This window comes from Glycine soja, chromosome 13 (assembly GCF_004193775.1).
Source record: "Glycine soja cultivar W05 chromosome 13, ASM419377v2, whole genome shotgun sequence".
Taxonomy (NCBI): domain Eukaryota; kingdom Viridiplantae; phylum Streptophyta; class Magnoliopsida; order Fabales; family Fabaceae; genus Glycine; species Glycine soja.
This window is the reverse complement of record NC_041014.1, coordinates 1078593-1096086: the sequence shown is the minus strand read 5'-3', so window position 1 is coordinate 1096086 and position 17494 is coordinate 1078593. Positions and strand designations below refer to the sequence as shown.

General features: G+C 34.1%; 1 long non-coding RNA gene across 1 annotated transcript; it reads left to right on the top strand.

Moving 5' to 3' along the window:
• Positions 1-15019: 15019 nt before the first annotated feature.
• Positions 15020-17494, top strand: LOC114381010. The gene is made up of 4 exons (XR_003659916.1): positions 15020-15422; positions 15512-15624; positions 16762-16910; positions 17213-17494. It is a non-coding gene; the product is annotated as an uncharacterized LOC114381010 (long non-coding RNA).

Below are 17494 nucleotides of genomic sequence, written 5' to 3'. Positions count from 1 at the left end.
AAATTTTGTGCTCTAAATGAGCTTTGAAATCTGAAGTTTAATATTCAAATGATCAAAGTTCCAAAAAAATGCACACACATGACCTCTATTTATAGCCTAAGTGTCACACAAAATTGGAGGGAAATTCAAATTTCACTTGAATTTGAAATTGAATTTGTGGAGCCAAACTTTGGAGCCAAAATTTCACTAATTATGATTAGTGAATTTTAGTTATGGTTCAGCCCACTAATCCAAGATAAATTCCAAGATTCTCCACTAAGTGTGCTTAGGTGTCATGAGGCATGAAAAGCATGAAGGACATGCACAAAGTGTGACTATATGATGTGGCAATGGGGTGTAGTAAGCAAATGCTCACCCCCCCCTCTAAAATTTAATTGGATTGGGCTTCTACCAATTCAATTAAATTTATTTCCAACCACACACATCAAATATCCACTTAGTGCATGTGAAATTACAAAACTACCCCTAATACAAAAACTAGTCTAGGTGCCCTAAAATACAAGGGCTGAAAAATCCTATATTTCTAGGGTACCCTACCTACATTATGGAGCCCTAAATACAAGGCTCACAAATAATGAAACCTTAATCTAATATTTACAAAGATAAGTGGGCTCGTACTTAGCCCATGGGCCCGAAATCTACCCTAAGGCTCATAAGAACCCTAGGGCCTTCTCTTGCATCTCTGGCCCAATTTACTTGGATTTTTTCTATCCAATGCCCTTGCGGGGTAGGATTGCATCATTCCCTCCCCCTTGAAAAGGATTTGACCTCAAATCCCGAGGTTCTTGAAACTCTGGGCTTTTTTCCTCAACACTTGTAAAAAGAACAAAAACATATGTATTAGTGGTGTTTAGTATGTTGAAGTAAGGTAAGGTCTGAAAACTCATTTCCTGGGCATCTTCCCATGAAGGAACATGGTTCCTCACCAAGTCAATGAGTGGTGCTACAAGTATAGAAAAATATGGGGCAAACCTTTTGTAAAAGTTTGTTAAGTCATGGAAGCCCCAAATTTTTCTTACACTTGGTGGAGCGGGCCGCTCAGGAATGACTTTTATTCTCTTAGGGTTCATGGGAACCCCTTGATCACAATTTAAAAAATTAAGAAAAGTAAAGCAATAGAACATACCTTTTTCTGTATTTTCATGTTGATTATTCCTACCAAAAAGTATGACAAACCTAAGGTTTCCCATATGAGTACCTAAGTTTGTATTGAAACTAAAAATAAGAACAAACCTACCTAATGAGTCCCTATGTACACAAATCATGAAGATGTTGGGTGCACGAGTGATTTTACAAATGAGTGTTGCACCACCCAAAGCATTCATCATACCACCTATTTTAGGGATTTGGTGCCTAATAATACCTATTTTGGGCACCAACAAAGCACAAGGATTTAAGCTCTTGTGAACCAAACCCTCATCCAACAACTCCTTTACTTGAGGAATAAACTCAAGCCTAAGAGATGTGGCAATGCTAACAAGTGTCTTTTTACAAAGGAGAAAATGTGGAGGTTGTCTAAGAAGGGAAATTTCTTTAATATTTGTCTTTATTTCAAAATGTCTTTCCTTCTTAGCTAACCTCTTGGAGGAGACACTTACCTCCTTACACTCCTCCTTAACCATTAAAGGTTGTCCTTCTTCTTGGGGGTAGATCTCTTCACTAGATTCTTCCCCTTTTGCTTCTTCACTTTTACTAGAGGAAGGTGAAGTAGTAGCCTCATCTTGGCTCCTATAAATGTCTTGGCCCCTCATAATCATGGTTTTCTTGGTGGGGCATTGAGAAGTAATGTGTCCTCTTCCAAGACATTTAAAGCACTTCATGGAGCTAGTCTTCTCTTGCATACTAGTCTTAAGGGGTTGCTTTTCTATTGTCTTCCCCTTATCATCTTTGGGCTTAGAAGGTCTCACCCCTAAGATTCCTTGACCTTGGTCTTTCTTTGGATAAGAGTGAGAGCCATAAGATTTTGAAGTAGACTTCCTTTTAAGTTGTTGCTCTACCCTTATTTCCCAATCTAAATTAGCCTCTACATTGTCCTTCCCATGGAAGTATGGGAGTTTAATGTTAACCTCTTGAGGCTTTCTTTCATTTTCTCTCCTATGGGAGTGAGGTCTAAGATGTGACCTATGCCTTCCTTCATAATAGTCACGAAGTTCTTCACTTAGGCTCTTGCAAGATTTATGACTACTATAGGAGACATGTTTTTCTCTTTTCATTTCTTTCATTATTTTTCTTCTTTCTTCCTCTCTTATTTTCTCTCTTTCATCTTGACTTATTTCTTCCACTCTTTTTTTACCTTTATCTTTTCTCTCTTGTTTTTCTCTCCACAACTTAAGGGATCTCAACTCATCTAATATCTTATACAAGGGGTCCTTAGGAGTAGAACCCTCACCATTAACACTAGATGAAGAATGAAGACTCATGTTGGTTCCTAAGTTATGGTTCTTTCTTGTTGGGGGTTTGAAAAAAAGGTAAAAGAAAATATGGTTGAAACTAGCCAAAATAAACACTAAAAAAGGTGTGAAAGATAAGGTAAAAACTAATTGGTAAAAGGAAAGCTATCTAGGCGGTTTGACAATGGAGGTAAAGGAAATAAGCTATGAAAGTAAGCAAGAAATTAAAGTGCAAGAAATGCAAACTAGGCGGATCCTAAGAGTGTTTGGATGACCTCATTTAAGGTTCCCAACAAAACACTCACTATCCTAAGGGAAAATTGCCTAATATTATTACACACAAATGGAAGTAGGGTGACCTAGCGGAGGCTCCCAACTTACTTCCAATGAAAGGCCTTTTTGTTACAAAATTTGAAAGCAAAGCAAATTGCCAATTACAAAATTACAAAGAAAAAAGTCCTCAATTGTGGTGGCTATTCTCTCTTTAGTGTTTCACTCAATTTGGAGTGCTTCTTAGTCCAATAGCTCTTAAGGTGGTTGGCCCCTTGCTTCTTGACTCAAATTCTTCAAGATATGGCACCAATCCTCCTTTCCAATTCCCTATATGGCAACTCACAAGCAAGGAAACAAAGAGACAAGCAATAACCAAAGACAAAAAAAAAATGAAATGAAAGCTAAACCAATAGAGTTTTAACAAGACATATTTCCAAGGATTATTCAACAATTAAAGCAATGAAAAGCACAAAAAAGCAAGCTAGGACTCAAAGAGAAACCTAGAATGGCTCTAGAGTAGAGTAGAAAAACTCTAAAAAAAAAAAGACTCAAGAAACCTCTAGTTTTGGCACTTGTTTTCACAATAATTTTCAATTGAAATTTCAGAACTAGGATTGGTATAAAATAGGCACCAATTATAGAACAAATTTTGAGCCAAAACAACAAGCACACTTTCCTTTCACTTTTCTTTTTTTTCCCTGGACACTGATTTTTCTTCCAACTTGTGAGATTTTTCTTATTTTTTCCTTTAGTCCAAATCGCTTGGTTCTTTTTTTATAATTTTGGTCCAGATGTCTAGAAAATTCAGTAAAATTTTCAGCTCAAAAAACGTAGTGACCAATTCCCATTAATTTATACAAGTTCGTATGTTCAAGCTGCCAGCACCAGCGATTTCAACCTAGAAATCAAGAGTAGTGTTTATGTTGCTTAAGGCTTGGATAGTTACAATTTGTGTTTGCTTATGCTCAATTATCTTGAATAACACAATTAAAGAGAGCTTAAGACTTATTTTGATTCACAAATCCAGCCACAACTCAGCACCACAACTCAACTTCATCATAGGCATCATGTAGGAAACTTAGAAAGCAAAAAAAAAGTTCAAGAACAAGACTACTTCTAGGAATTGATTTAGAACATGTTATGAACTAAATAACATGCATGAATTAGACTCAAAATTCAAAAGATAGGCTAAGAATGACAAGAATATATGAACAAATGTATCTAGAATTCAATTAACAAAATAAAATTCAACACAAACTTAGAACATAATGTGACAATTACTATGACTAAACATGACTCTAAGACAACATGGATTAAGTGATTCACACTTAGATTTTTGTGTTTTTTTTTTCTAATCAATATTTTGGAACAAAATTTAGATCTAAAGGTTCAGCACAAGAATATTATGAATGAAAATTGATAGAACCTAAAATCAACACAAAAACAAGATTCAAGAGTAGATCTACAAATTTTGAACTATAGAAATGCAAGAACAAGTGTAGATCTAAGATTTAATCGGTTTTTTTTTTTTTTGAATCTACTCTAAACAGCACCAAACCACAAGACAATGGAGGATATACATGGAGAATAAGATGAAGAACAAGGAATTAAAGAGAATTCACCGAACAAAAAGATAGAGGAAGCAAAAGAACATCACCTAGATGAAGATGCTCTTGATACCACATGATGCAAGCTCCATTGGAGCTTGTAGGCCTAGGATCTTCTTCATCAATGGATTCCTTTGCTTCTTGGAAGATGAATGGCAGCGGAATGGAGAAAGGAAGAGAGAGAGGAGACGCCACTTCAAGGAGAAGATGAGTCAAGAAGAAGCTCACCACCATAGGAGGCCATGGATAAGAGCTTGGAGGAAGAAGGAGATGAATGAAGGGAGAGGGAGAGAAGAGCACGAAATTTTATGCTCTAAATGAGCTTTGAAATCTGAAGTTTAATATTCAAATGATCAAAGTTCCAAAAAAATGCACACACATGACCTCTATTTATAGCCTAAGTGTCACACAAAATTGGAGGGAAATTCAAATTTCACTTGAATTTGAAATTGAATTTGTGGAGCCAAACTTTGGAGCCAAAATTTCACTAATTATGATTAGTGAATTTTAGTTATGGTTCAGCCCACTAATCCAAGATAAATTCCAAGATTCTCCACTAAGTGTGCTTAGGTGTCATGAGGCATGAAAAGCATGAAGGACATGCACAAAGTGTGACTATATGATGTGGCAATGGGGTGTAGTAAGCAAATGCTCACCCCCCCTCTAAAATTTAATTGGATTGGGCTTCTACCAATTCAATTAAATTTATTTCCAACCACACACATCAAATATCCACTTAGTGCATGTGAAATTACAAAACTACCCCTAATACAAAAACTAGTCTAGGTGCCCTAAAATACAAGGGCTGAAAAATCCTATATTTCTAGGGTACCCTACCTACATTATGGAGCCCTAAATACAAGGCTCACAAATAATGAAACCTTAATCTAATATTTACATAGATAAGTGGGCTCGTACTTAGCCCATGGGCCCGAAATCTACCCTAAGGCTCATAAGAATCCTAGGGCCTTCTCTTGCATCTCTGGCCCAATCTTCTTGGATTTTTTCTATCCAATGCCCTTGCGGGGTAGGATTGCATCAACAAGTGTACTGAACAATCAAGTCTTGAAACAAGAAGATCACATAGAGAGCATCAAGCATTATATTGAAGCTATCATAGAATGATGTAGAAGCATGACTCTGAAGACTAAACTTCACAATGGATTTTATAATGACCACTTCAAAGTGTATTTTCAACGAACAACATAAAGTCTTCCAAATGATGCCACAAATATAGAGGGCACTTCAAAAGACTGAAGTTGATAGCAATTCACTTTCTGCATGCTACACACACACTGAGGGCACATCAGAAAGTGTAGGCTAACTACATAAAAAGATGCACACTTGTTGAAAGCTAAAATCTGACCATAAAAAGCACTATTGAGAAGCATCAGAATAGAAGGCTGAAGATACTATACAATTTGACCTTGGACAAAACACTAACATATCAACAATTGGATCTTCACTTAATGTTTATGAAGCAATCTACTTCAGAATGCTTGGAGCTATGAAGAAGTGTTAATATTGATGAAGCTGTGCTACTTCAAAATGGAATATTAGTTTGATCTTCATCAACATAATCTATCAAGTATGGATTCTTTCTCTTAGAAAACATCAGAATGACTATTCTAATAATGCTTCAGAATGCTCATTAGAAAGGTTCCTCAGAATGACTACCTTAGAATGGTTTTGCAAGCTGTCACTTCATGACAGCTGTCAAGTCTGCCTACTTGATCTAGAATCTTGTCACTTGAGTGTAGCCCACCTCAACCATCTTCTTGAGAGCTTTATGAGGGTTTTTTGAAGAACATCTTTAACAAGTTGAAGCATTCCTAACAAGAACAACTTGAGAAAATCTCTGGGTGAGAAATATGTAGTTTTTGCTTCAACCCACTCTGTGACAGTGACCAACTTCTGTATTAAGCTTATAGATTGTAATATTTACTATACAGAGGTGAGAAAACACATTCTTGAGTGGAATCCTTGTCTGAGGCGAAGATTTATAATTTATGCGATAAAAAACACAACACCTTTTACTATAGTAAGTCCAACAGTGATTGGCAAAGTTGAAATCCAGTGGTATAACTGGTTTAGTTGAGGCTAGGTTGGAAGTCCAGTGGAAGTGTTGGCAGTTTGTTGAAATGTAGTGGTTGCTGGTCTAGTAATTGTTGGTTGTGTTAGTGAAATCTTATCTTGAAGGGTGAGGCTTGAACATAGCCCAAGTTTGGGGTGAACCAATATAAAACTCATTGTGCATTTTTCTCTTTCTCTTTTTACTTTGATTTGGAATAGATCTATTAAATGTTTTGATCAAACACTAAAACATATAATATTTTCTCACTAACACCTAAAACTAAACTTGATTTCATCAAATGTATTTATATAAGCAACTCTCTTTGAAACAAAAGCTTTGAACCACTAAAGAACCCTTTTCTAGTTGCATTTTCATTTTGAGCCCAGAACAGTTCTTCATTCTAAACTTACATCATAAAACTCTTTCTTGTGGTATTTTTGTCACTTCACGTTAGTCATCTTATGCATAAGGTTTCCCATTGCAGCAACATCTAGATAGGACCTTGATCGAGGCCGTACCCGAATCAAATAAACATGAAAATGCAGTAACTAGGAAGTGATCCTAGGTTGTTTCCCAACGAGCAATGACAAACCAAATGTTCATAATATACTTGCGCAATAACAGTAACGATTGGGGGGGTTTGTTTGTTTTGTGATTAAAGAGCAGAATAAGTAAACTGGAATATGAAACTACTAATATTAAAAACGGGTTGTTTCCTCTGATTCAGAAGCCATTCTCTTATCCTGGGTCATGGAGAATTTGTCCCTAACAGTTAACCACTTAATCCAACCCTATTTCAATTTACTAAGCGAAAATCAACTTAGGGTTGTCAATACATGATTAGGCACCACATACACCAGTTAGCCCTTCGTCCATTAAGCATGAACACAAGTTAGGCTCAGAGGCAATTAATCGAACACGAAGCGTGCACTGATTAATGTTCACGAATTTGGGTTAACTGGTGAAGGGAAAACTGCCAGGAAACCACATTATAAACGAAACCTCAAAGAGAGCTGGGCTTCGTCCTCAAAAGGAAACGACACCAAAATATTTAGCCTTCCATAGATTCAAACAGAAAACGTAAATGAAACATGAAGCAGAAACGTAAATGAACATAAATGTAAATGAATAGAAACGTAAATGGGACAGAAATAGAATTGAAAGTAGAAGAAGAAACAAGAACGAAATTGTAATTAGAAGCAGAAAATGTAAAATTGCATTACGTGAACAGTAGCATCAAAGCAGAAAATGTAAAACCCTAAAACAAAAGCTCTGAATAATGAATAGCATAATAGAATGGCCTTCACGAATCCCAAGGTTGCTATTTAAAAAGAGTCACTCAAAGTCATTGGGCCCTATTACAATACTCTGGCCCAAAACGAAATAAACACTGAACAACATAAAATAAAATTGCAAAATTTCCTAATTAGAAATTAACTAAGGTAAGCGCTGCTTTATTTGCCCTCTTCAAGTCCATAACCAAAATCCAGATTAAGCCCAATGTTTCATTAATTCCTGAAATTAGATTAAAAACATCAAATTAGCTAAATGAGCCTAAATAATAAAACTGCCTGATTAATTGACAATTAAGACCAATCAGTAATTAAAATGGTGCAAAAAGGGTTTAGAAAATAGAAGAAAATGATGGCACATCAGACCTGTTGTGATTTCATAGTCCTCCACAGAACATGTGGACCAGCCTTTGTGGTGAGTATCCATGGTGTGGAGAACTCCTCTGCAGTCTCTTGAATTGCTCCTAAGTTTCAGATAAGGATTCTTGCTCATATTGAGAAAAATCCCCAATTTCTCTTATCAGCTGCTCAGACTTTGTCACTGGGAAGAATTTATGCAAGAACTTGTTAGAGATAGGGGGAGCAACATGAATAACATGAAGACTAAAGCTTGAAGCTTAGGGAAAAGCTTGAAGATGTTTTGTCTTTTACATGCCTAACTCCCTTAAGTGTCATTTGTATTGGTTTTTATCTTGTGTGTTGCATCTTAGTACATATCATATTTGTTATGCATCCTTCATCATCATAGTAAGTGTGAGGAAAAGTTTCTAAGTTAGAAAGGTTTCTCTATAAACAACCAACTTGTGTTCCCTTCAACATACAAAAAGAGAATACTCAATATCTTGAAAATAACAAACAAGCCTCTGAATGAGCTAAAGATCTCGAGTTGTTATTAGTAAAAAGAGAAAAGAAGAAAAGAGCTTTGTATAATAACTCACAACTTCAAAATCATTTGATTGTGAAGACTTTTTCTTAGAAGTGAGTTGTGTCACTTTCTTGAGTTCTAGAAGAACACCTCCTCCATTAATAATAATAATAACCCACCCCCACCCCTTATCTCTTCTTCCCACATTTTCATCTCCATCTTTTTTCATTGTTCCAAAATTTATCTAGTTTATTAATAATGATAATAATAATAATAACCCACCCCCACCCCTTATCTCTTCTTCCCACATTTTCATCTCCATCTTTTTTCATTGTTCCAAAATTTATCTAGTTTATTGCATCCTTGTGTCATTCCCAAGCACGAGAATGTGATTGGAGAAAAAAATGAACACCATTCATTTCCTTAAATTCTATATTTGATCTCTTTAAGATTTTGTGAAAAATACGGTGGTTGATCCTCCCAACAGCATTGGAAGGCGTTGATTGCGTTCTTTTGTGTGAGTAGCTAATCTACTTAGCGGCATTTTTTTTAAAGTTCTTTTAGGAGAAGCAAGTAAACTTCAAAATATATATATTCTTTGGTGATCTTTGAAATATTAGGAGTACTTGAGAATAAAGGAAAAATATTTATTTTTGCTTGATTGGAATTTATTTTGAGATTTTGATAAGATATATAAGAAAGAATGTTGAATTATTTGTTTATTTTATTTATTGTGAGTTTATGATTGATTGTCGTTAACTACAACGAAGAGATAATGTAATCTATGAGTCAATTTCTCATAGTATATTTATATTTGTCGTTTGCTACAACAAAGAGATAATGTAGCCTATGAGTTAATTACTCATAGTATATTTATATTTTTCGTTCGCTGCAATGAAGAGATAATATAGCCTACGAGCTAAATGCCGTAGTTCTATAATTATTGTTCACCACAACGAAGAGATAATGTGGTCTATGTGCACATAGTGGAATAAAAGTTTGATCATAAAGTTATTATTCTTGAATACAAGTTTATATGTAGTTCTAAAATTTTTCAAGGGAGTACACAATAGTTTCTAAAAACAAGTTGTATTTATTTTTCTTCATTTAATGTTATTTAAATTCCTTTTGGATGTTAAGAGTCGTGCGATGTTGTGCTCTCCTTCTTGTTCGCTTTGTATTTTATGCTCTCACTAAGTCTTTGTGACTTATCCCCTTATTTTATTTTATTTTCTCAGATACACAAATAGTGGAGTAACTGACTTTCTAGGATTTGCTGACTTATCCAAGAATTTGATTATATTTTGGTAGGCCTCCATTGCGTCTGATGGATAGTTTTTTTTTTGTGACTCTAGTATAATGCAGCTATAAGGATAAGGGTAGTAATAGATTTAGAGAGAATTCCTTTATTTTGAAATTTAAATGATCCTCTCTTACAGATACATTGATGGGTGTACTTATGATGTTTTGAGACACTTTGATGATTAGTATTTACAATTAACATCGTTATTAGTTGATGTTTTGGACAATATGTCAAGGGTTTGTGTTGAAACCTGAGGCCTTGATATCTAATTATTGGATTGGGATATATATATATATATATATATATATATATATATATATATATATATATATATATATATATATATATATATACATATTTTTTTGGATATACTATATGCTTTTTTTACAGGTTATTTAATATAGGGTAGGCTAGCCAAACTAAGGAAACTATAGTCTGTGCGCCGGTCATGGTCCAAGAGTGGGTTGTGACAAAAATGTTCAAGATTTACCTTTGTGAAAGAAAGGATGTTAATGAAGGATCTTGTATAATGGTGGATTGATTAAGTATTGATTGAATTCGGTTCATAAAGTTTTGTGATATGATCCGTACAAAATAAGTTTTTTTTGTAACTCTGGTTTTAAAAGTATCTTTTATAAACCAATTCACCCCCCTCTTGGTTTATTGAGTTCCATCATCTTTTTTTAGAACTATGCTGAGCACTATTCCCAAGTGGTAATACTCTGGTTAGGCAAGTCATAGAACCAATCTTCAACCTTTTCTGTCAATGAGAATGGAAAAGTAGCCAATCTGATGTAGTTAGAAGCATTAGCTTAGCTTCTTACTATATTTGTGAGTCTCAAGAATTTCTTCAAATGAAGACATGGTCTTTAGATGGCAGGCCATGGAATTACATTTTTTCAATCATGTTGATTAGCCCATGTCTCAGCTTGCAATTTTGCTCCCCTAAGTTAGGAAGCAAAATACTGGATGTGACTTCCACCATAGGGGTGAAATAGTCTTGCAAAGTGCACTCCTGTGGGTCAACCTCATTACCTACATTGCCTCCATTACCACTATTTCTAGCATTTTCTTTAGCCATCCTTCTCCTCCTTGTGTCAGCATTGTTCTTGCCACAAGCTCTTTCAATCTCACTGTCATACTCAAGAATTTCAGCCCTCTAAGATCAAGTTAACATAAATTATCAAACAAAGGAAAATGATTAAAATGCAATAGAAAATTGAGTGAAATTTTGGCAGGAGTAAAGACAAAACAATTAATAAAATTTAAAGACAAAAAGAGAAATTATAGACAAGAAATAAAAAAATAGTAATGAAACAAAATTATTTAATTAATGCAAATTAAAATTATTCGAGAACTTCACAACTAGTTCTTGGCAACAACGAAAAAAACTTGATGCGTAAAATAATGTTGCACAAAGGCAAGTGTACCCTATGTAGTAGTATCATAGACTCAAAAGTTCAGATATTGTACCCTAGAGACTAGTTGTTTCCCTAAATAATTCAATTTGCATAAATAAATAATTTTGGGGATTTTATCTTGTGTTTGAGATTGTTTACCAATTACGTCAATGAAAGATAAATTAAGTTAAGCAACCATTTCTAAGATAGAGATATATGAATGATGACAAGCCTAGATTATGAATTCGCATGTACCCGTTTTTCCCTAATTCTAATTTTAATTAAGAACCAAAGTTAATGATTAATCGTTAATTGCCTCTTGAGTTAATTGTCAACCTATGGTCAAGGTCTAACAGAATGGGCCGTGCTTTTTGAGATGCTTGGAACTTTATCTTTTCTCCTCTCTTTTGGCTCTTTTCTCAAGATAAAATGGGACAAAATTGGGATTCAAACATAGTCAAACAACAATTTATCAAGTGGCGATGGTGCAATATGGTGGTGGTGGCACGAAGAAGGAGAAAGAGAATGGAGGAGAAGGAGAAGGAGGAGAAGACAAAGGAAGAAAAAGAGGAATATGAAGCTGGAGAGGGATTTGGTAGAGGAAGGCAGCGGTGGCACAACAAAGTGAGATTAATGGAGAGAGGGATTTTCTTTTCTTCTGATGGCCAAACCTAAAAGACGATAAAAGAAGATGTAAAATTCAATTCAAAATTTGGAAGCAAATTTCAAAAGAAGACAAATTTTGTTAAAAGACAAATAAACCAGAAAAAGGAACAGACATCTAAAAAATATGATAAGTCAATTTAGTAATTTTCATACGGATTTGTATTCTTATAGAAAAAGTAATGTTATAGCATTCTTTTCCATGAGGCAAACCATCAAGGAGATTACAAGCAAGATGCTTGAGTATCTTTACCCTTAACATTAAATCTATCTTATAATTTTCTTCTCTCTTTTTCACATTTCTTTATGATTATGAATGATAAAAATCATAGTTCCCATGTGTTGAATTAATCTTTGTGTTTTCCATTTATAATATGATTGAACACAAATATTGTTGGATATTGCTTGAGACATTTGTACAATAATTTTAAAACAAAATTTGTACAAACTGTCAAATCACTACTATAAAAAGCATTTTCTACATCGGCAATATGATGACGGTTCTCCAAGAACCGTTTTAGTATATTAAGCGGTGGAAAAATATGAGGTTTTTCAATGACGACAGTTTCGTGAAAACCACTTTAGAATGATTGTTATTCTAAGACGGTTTTTAGAAAACCGTCTTAGAAATAAATGCCTTTTATATCTCCCTTCTCACTCTCATCTCCATCCTCTCCTCACTCCTCTCTTCTTTAGTGTTCATTTTTTCTCCATCGTCTCCTCACTCCTCTCTCTTCTCCAACGTTCATTTTTTTTTTCGCGCCAAATACAAAATCACGTCACAACAGGTTTCAACACCTTAATGTTTATTTTTATTTTTATTTCTTCTTTTATTTTTATTTTGCCCTTTCTGTCTTATCTCTCTAGGGTTTTTTATTTCCCCAATTTCATCTTGTTTTTTCTTCTCCCCGTTCCCCTCCTCCTATTAGAGTTTCGGCAATCATGTTCAATGCTCCGGCGAGTCCATGCGGCAGTGGCAGAGGCAACCACGAGAGCAGTGAGCATAGTCCTCGCTCCTACTTCCGTGAGCAGGACTGCTTCCTCCCCATCGCCAACATCAGCTGCATCATGAAGAAAATGCTTCCTTCCAACATGAAAATCGCCAAGGACGCCAAGGAAACTTTGCAAGAATGCGTCTCTAAGTTCATCAGCTTCGTTACCTGCGAGTACACTTCTTAGTTTCTCACGCACGCTTTCATTTTTTGTTTGTTATTCGCGTTAATTGAATGAATAAATTGCGTTGTTGTTTAATAGAGTGAGCGATAAGTGTCAGGGAGAGAAGAGGAAGACCATCAACGACGACTGTAATAGGACTGTAACAGTGTTAAAGAAAGAAGAGGGTGCTTTCATCATGTTGTTTTTTCATCTCTGACTTTGCAATAGCTAAAGTAGCTTCCTCTAGATATGCTCAATTATATTTATTTTTGAATTTTTTAATTTTTGAATTCTGTTGTCATAGTACCTTGTCTTCTGTTTTACAAATACATTATTGTTGAAACTTGAGAAAGCATGTACAATACTATGTGTTGTGTTTCTAATGCACTCATGCTTATGGATTTTTCTTTTGCTCTTATAGGTACGGTTATGATACTTTCAACATGTAAATCAAGCATGTAATTGCACTATTGTGTTTCTTCAATATTTGCAGGCCTTAATATCGAAAAGATTGAAAAGTGCATGGGAGATCCAGATGCCGATACTGATAATCCTATTTTGAAAGAAGAGCAAGATGCCCAAGTATTGTACTTTATAATTGCTATTAATTCATTCATTGAATCAATGCAGTAATATATAGATGTTTAACAATATTAGTTTTGGTACATTGGAAAGGGATCGTGAGGTGATGATACCATATTGCCTACTCTTGTTGTCAATAATCAACAATATCGAGGTTTGTACTCTATGCTCTTGTGATAGGTAGTCATCTGGAGTTCCAATTCTAAACAAAATTTTTCTAGGAAAATTGGAGAAAGGTGATGTTCTAAAGGCTATATGTTATGGGTTTGAGGAAACTACTGAACCATCTGTTTGCTTGAGCAGTGGCAATTGTTTACTTTTTTTTTATTCATACAAGGAAAATATACCTTGTGACTTGATTCTTTCTGATTGGCATACTTTATTGGGCAGATGTGGAGACAAATGAGTGCTTGACAAACAATGGTGGTTGCTGGCAGGATAAAGTAGCTAACATCATTGCTTGCAAGGTATTTATCTATGTGAAATAGCTAGCTAATAAAATAGCAATGTGAGCTTATAGTTTTTTATTTTCTTACATGTGTGTATATGCTTAGGATATATTCCGTGGGAGAGTATGTGAATGCCCTCTAGTTGATGGTGTGCAATTCAAAGGAGATGGCTATACGACTTGTGAAGGTTAAAAGGCTTTAAGCTTCACTTTTCTGTCTGCATAATTTACTTTCAAGAGTGTTTACTGTTAGTGTTCCATGTTTATTGCCTTCACTTCTATGCTGTGTGGAGCCATTTAAAATGTAGCACAAAAAAGTCTACGCTTCCTCATGTGGTAAGGAACAATATCCGGTGGAACAACTCTAAGAGCTTGTGAAAGGGTAAGTTGGGTCTGTATGATATTGTTTCTGTTGCCATCAATTGCTGCAAATTTCAATTACAAGACTTGTTTATACTAATTTTAATCTATTAAGACAAACACAATTCTATATTACCAAGCTACCTGATTACCAATTTGATTATTGATTTGCATTGGTTGAGACTTTTTCATTTCCATTATATGTGTATCGGAGTCAACAATCGACATAATGGCAACAATAAAATGGATTGAGATTACAAGTAATCTTGATGAGTAAGTGAATGTATACATTATATGATGATAATTTTTTAGAACACATCTGATTATATAATTTATGTGAAAGCCACTATGTCTATAATTGATTGACCTACATGTTGTGTAGCTTTTTAAAAGGTCCATTTTTAATCAAGTTAGCCGCGGAGTAGCATTCTAATTATACAACTTGCCAAACATATGGATATTGCAAAAGGGAGCCCATTTTTAAATCAAATTATTAATTATTTTGATATAATACCAACACATAGGACATGTATGACTTTTTGAAATAATCATTAAATTTCAGCAAAAGGATATTACATACTATATGAAAAAAATACTATATGGAAAAGGAACATCATTTTACATTTCAGGTATTGCGCGGAATAATCCAGAAAATAAAGTTGAAAACTGGGATAAAATAAAGTTGGTGTGATTGAAGGTTTTAAGATTTATCACGAGCAAATTGCCACTGAGCCTTTCAGTTCTAAATTTACAATTTTTTTTACCTTTTTCAATTAGTTAAATCAGTGTTTTTACCAGGTGGAGTATAGGTGTGATAGCATATATTTTATTATGTGGCAGTCGTCCATTTTGGGGCCGAACAGAGTCTGGTATTTTTAGGGCAGTTTTGAAAGTTGATCCAAGCTTTGACCAAACACTGTGGCCATCTTTGTCTTTTGAAGCTAAAGATTTTGTCAAACGCATATTGAATAAGGATCCACTGAAGCGATTATTTGCTGCTCAGGCTCTATGTAGGTTATTTTTCTTGCCTCTATCATCAATTTCAATAACATCTAGTAAGACATTTTTCAAGTTGTTAGCCATAATCTTGTGCTTGCAGGTCATCCTTGGATACGAAATTGCAACAATGTAAAAGTTCCACTTGATATTTTAATATTTAAGCTCATGAAGACATATATGAGATCTTCATCCTTACGCAAGGCTGCCTTGAGGGTGCGTATTTTAATTGTTAAAAGAAAAGTTAAACTGTTTTTTTTGTGGTTGCTATGCTTCCTGTTGGAATGAAGTATTCCAACTTCATTCTGACACCAATCTTTTACTTCTTAGATACACTGGAATGTAATTCACACTTAAAATTAACTCTGGTTTAAATTGTACTAGTTAATTTTACTTGTCTCTTTGGCAGGCCTTGTAAAAAATGGTAGAAAATGGAACTCAATGAAAAACTGTAAAATAATAAATTAGTTTCAAAAACTCAAAACTAGAAGAAAAAAAAACATATACCTAAATCACATTCATTTAAACACAGGTTTTCAATCTTCACCATAGAACTCAACTTTTATGATTTTAATGTACTCCTATATCGTTTACTTTCCTAAACAACATTATCTTTTCTAAAGAAAAATTGTCAAATACTATTAAGTACTACATTAATTATAGGATATTAAAATAGGTGGGGGCACTTTTTGGCTGTTTTGAAATGGCGCAAAGAAACAACCAATTGGGAATGTTGAGTGATGTATGTGATTGATAGTTCTAATATTTTTGGAATTCATTTTCTATATTTGGTGCTTTAGATAGTAGAATAAATAATAAAACCATCTTTACTATATAATCTCTTTGCTCTTAATTCTAGATTTTTTTAAAACTAATTCACATTTTTTAAGAAAATTAATTAATTATATTAAATATCTATCAATTATCTATATAATTATTATAAAATTAACTTTTTCTTATCTATCTATCCATTTACTTACTTCTTATTGATATTGGGAGAGAGAATAAATAAAAAAAATATGTTGAGAAAATAATTATTGTATTTATATATTTCTTATGTACATAGTATAAGAACGTTAACTAGTACATAATTAATTTTATTTCTTACATAGAGAAAATAATTTACACTGCTAGAACCAAGCAAAACTGGTAGCATATCTTTAGAGAACATTAACAAGGTTGGTTATCACTTCAATGTGTCGTGTATGAAAATTATCCCTTTGTTGGATTCCACAAGTTTTTCTCATTCTTACTTTGGACAAGCCTTGATGAAATACGCAACAGATGCCATGAAAGAGTCTCGCATCCTTGACTTCCTTTCATCGGTAATATTACCTTGTTCTTTGTATGTAGAGATCCCTTAATTTGAAGAATTTTGTGTAGCTGCATTGAGTGTGCATCAACTTGAAGCTCTTGATCGTTGGGAACAACATACCCGTTGTGCATATGAACTCTTTGATAAAGACGGAAACAGGGCTATTGTCATTGAACAAATTGCTTCAGTAAGTTAACATATAATTGAGTATTTGCATCTCATAGCATCTCTTTCATAATTTAATGCACATACACTTTGTTGGTTTCTGCCACTTCATATATATATATATATATATATATATATATATATATATATATATGCACTTACCTGCAACTTATTACTACTAGATCTGTTAAGAATATACTCTTACTGATTGACTCTCTAATCTTATGGAGTCAAGCATTTGTAAATTAATTTTTTTTCAAATGTTCAAGAATCAAGAGTATATATGGCTTATCACCATCATATTTCTTCAAAATGTTGTTTTAGGAACTTGGACTTGGTCCCTCTATCCTTGTTCATGTCGTTCTTCATGATTGGATATGCCATACTGATGGCAAGTTAAGTTTTCTTGGGCTTGTCAAATTTAAAGCAAAAGCCCTATGGATATGCTAAATTTTCTCTGCCTTGTGTGGCTCGACCATAGTTGAATTTGTATCTAGTGTGTGCTGGAACTAATTATTGTTGTCTTGTTGCTATCTGAAGCTCTTGCTAGCACACACCCATTTAAAGTACATGTTCATAATGAAATGAAACTCGGATTCTTTTGAA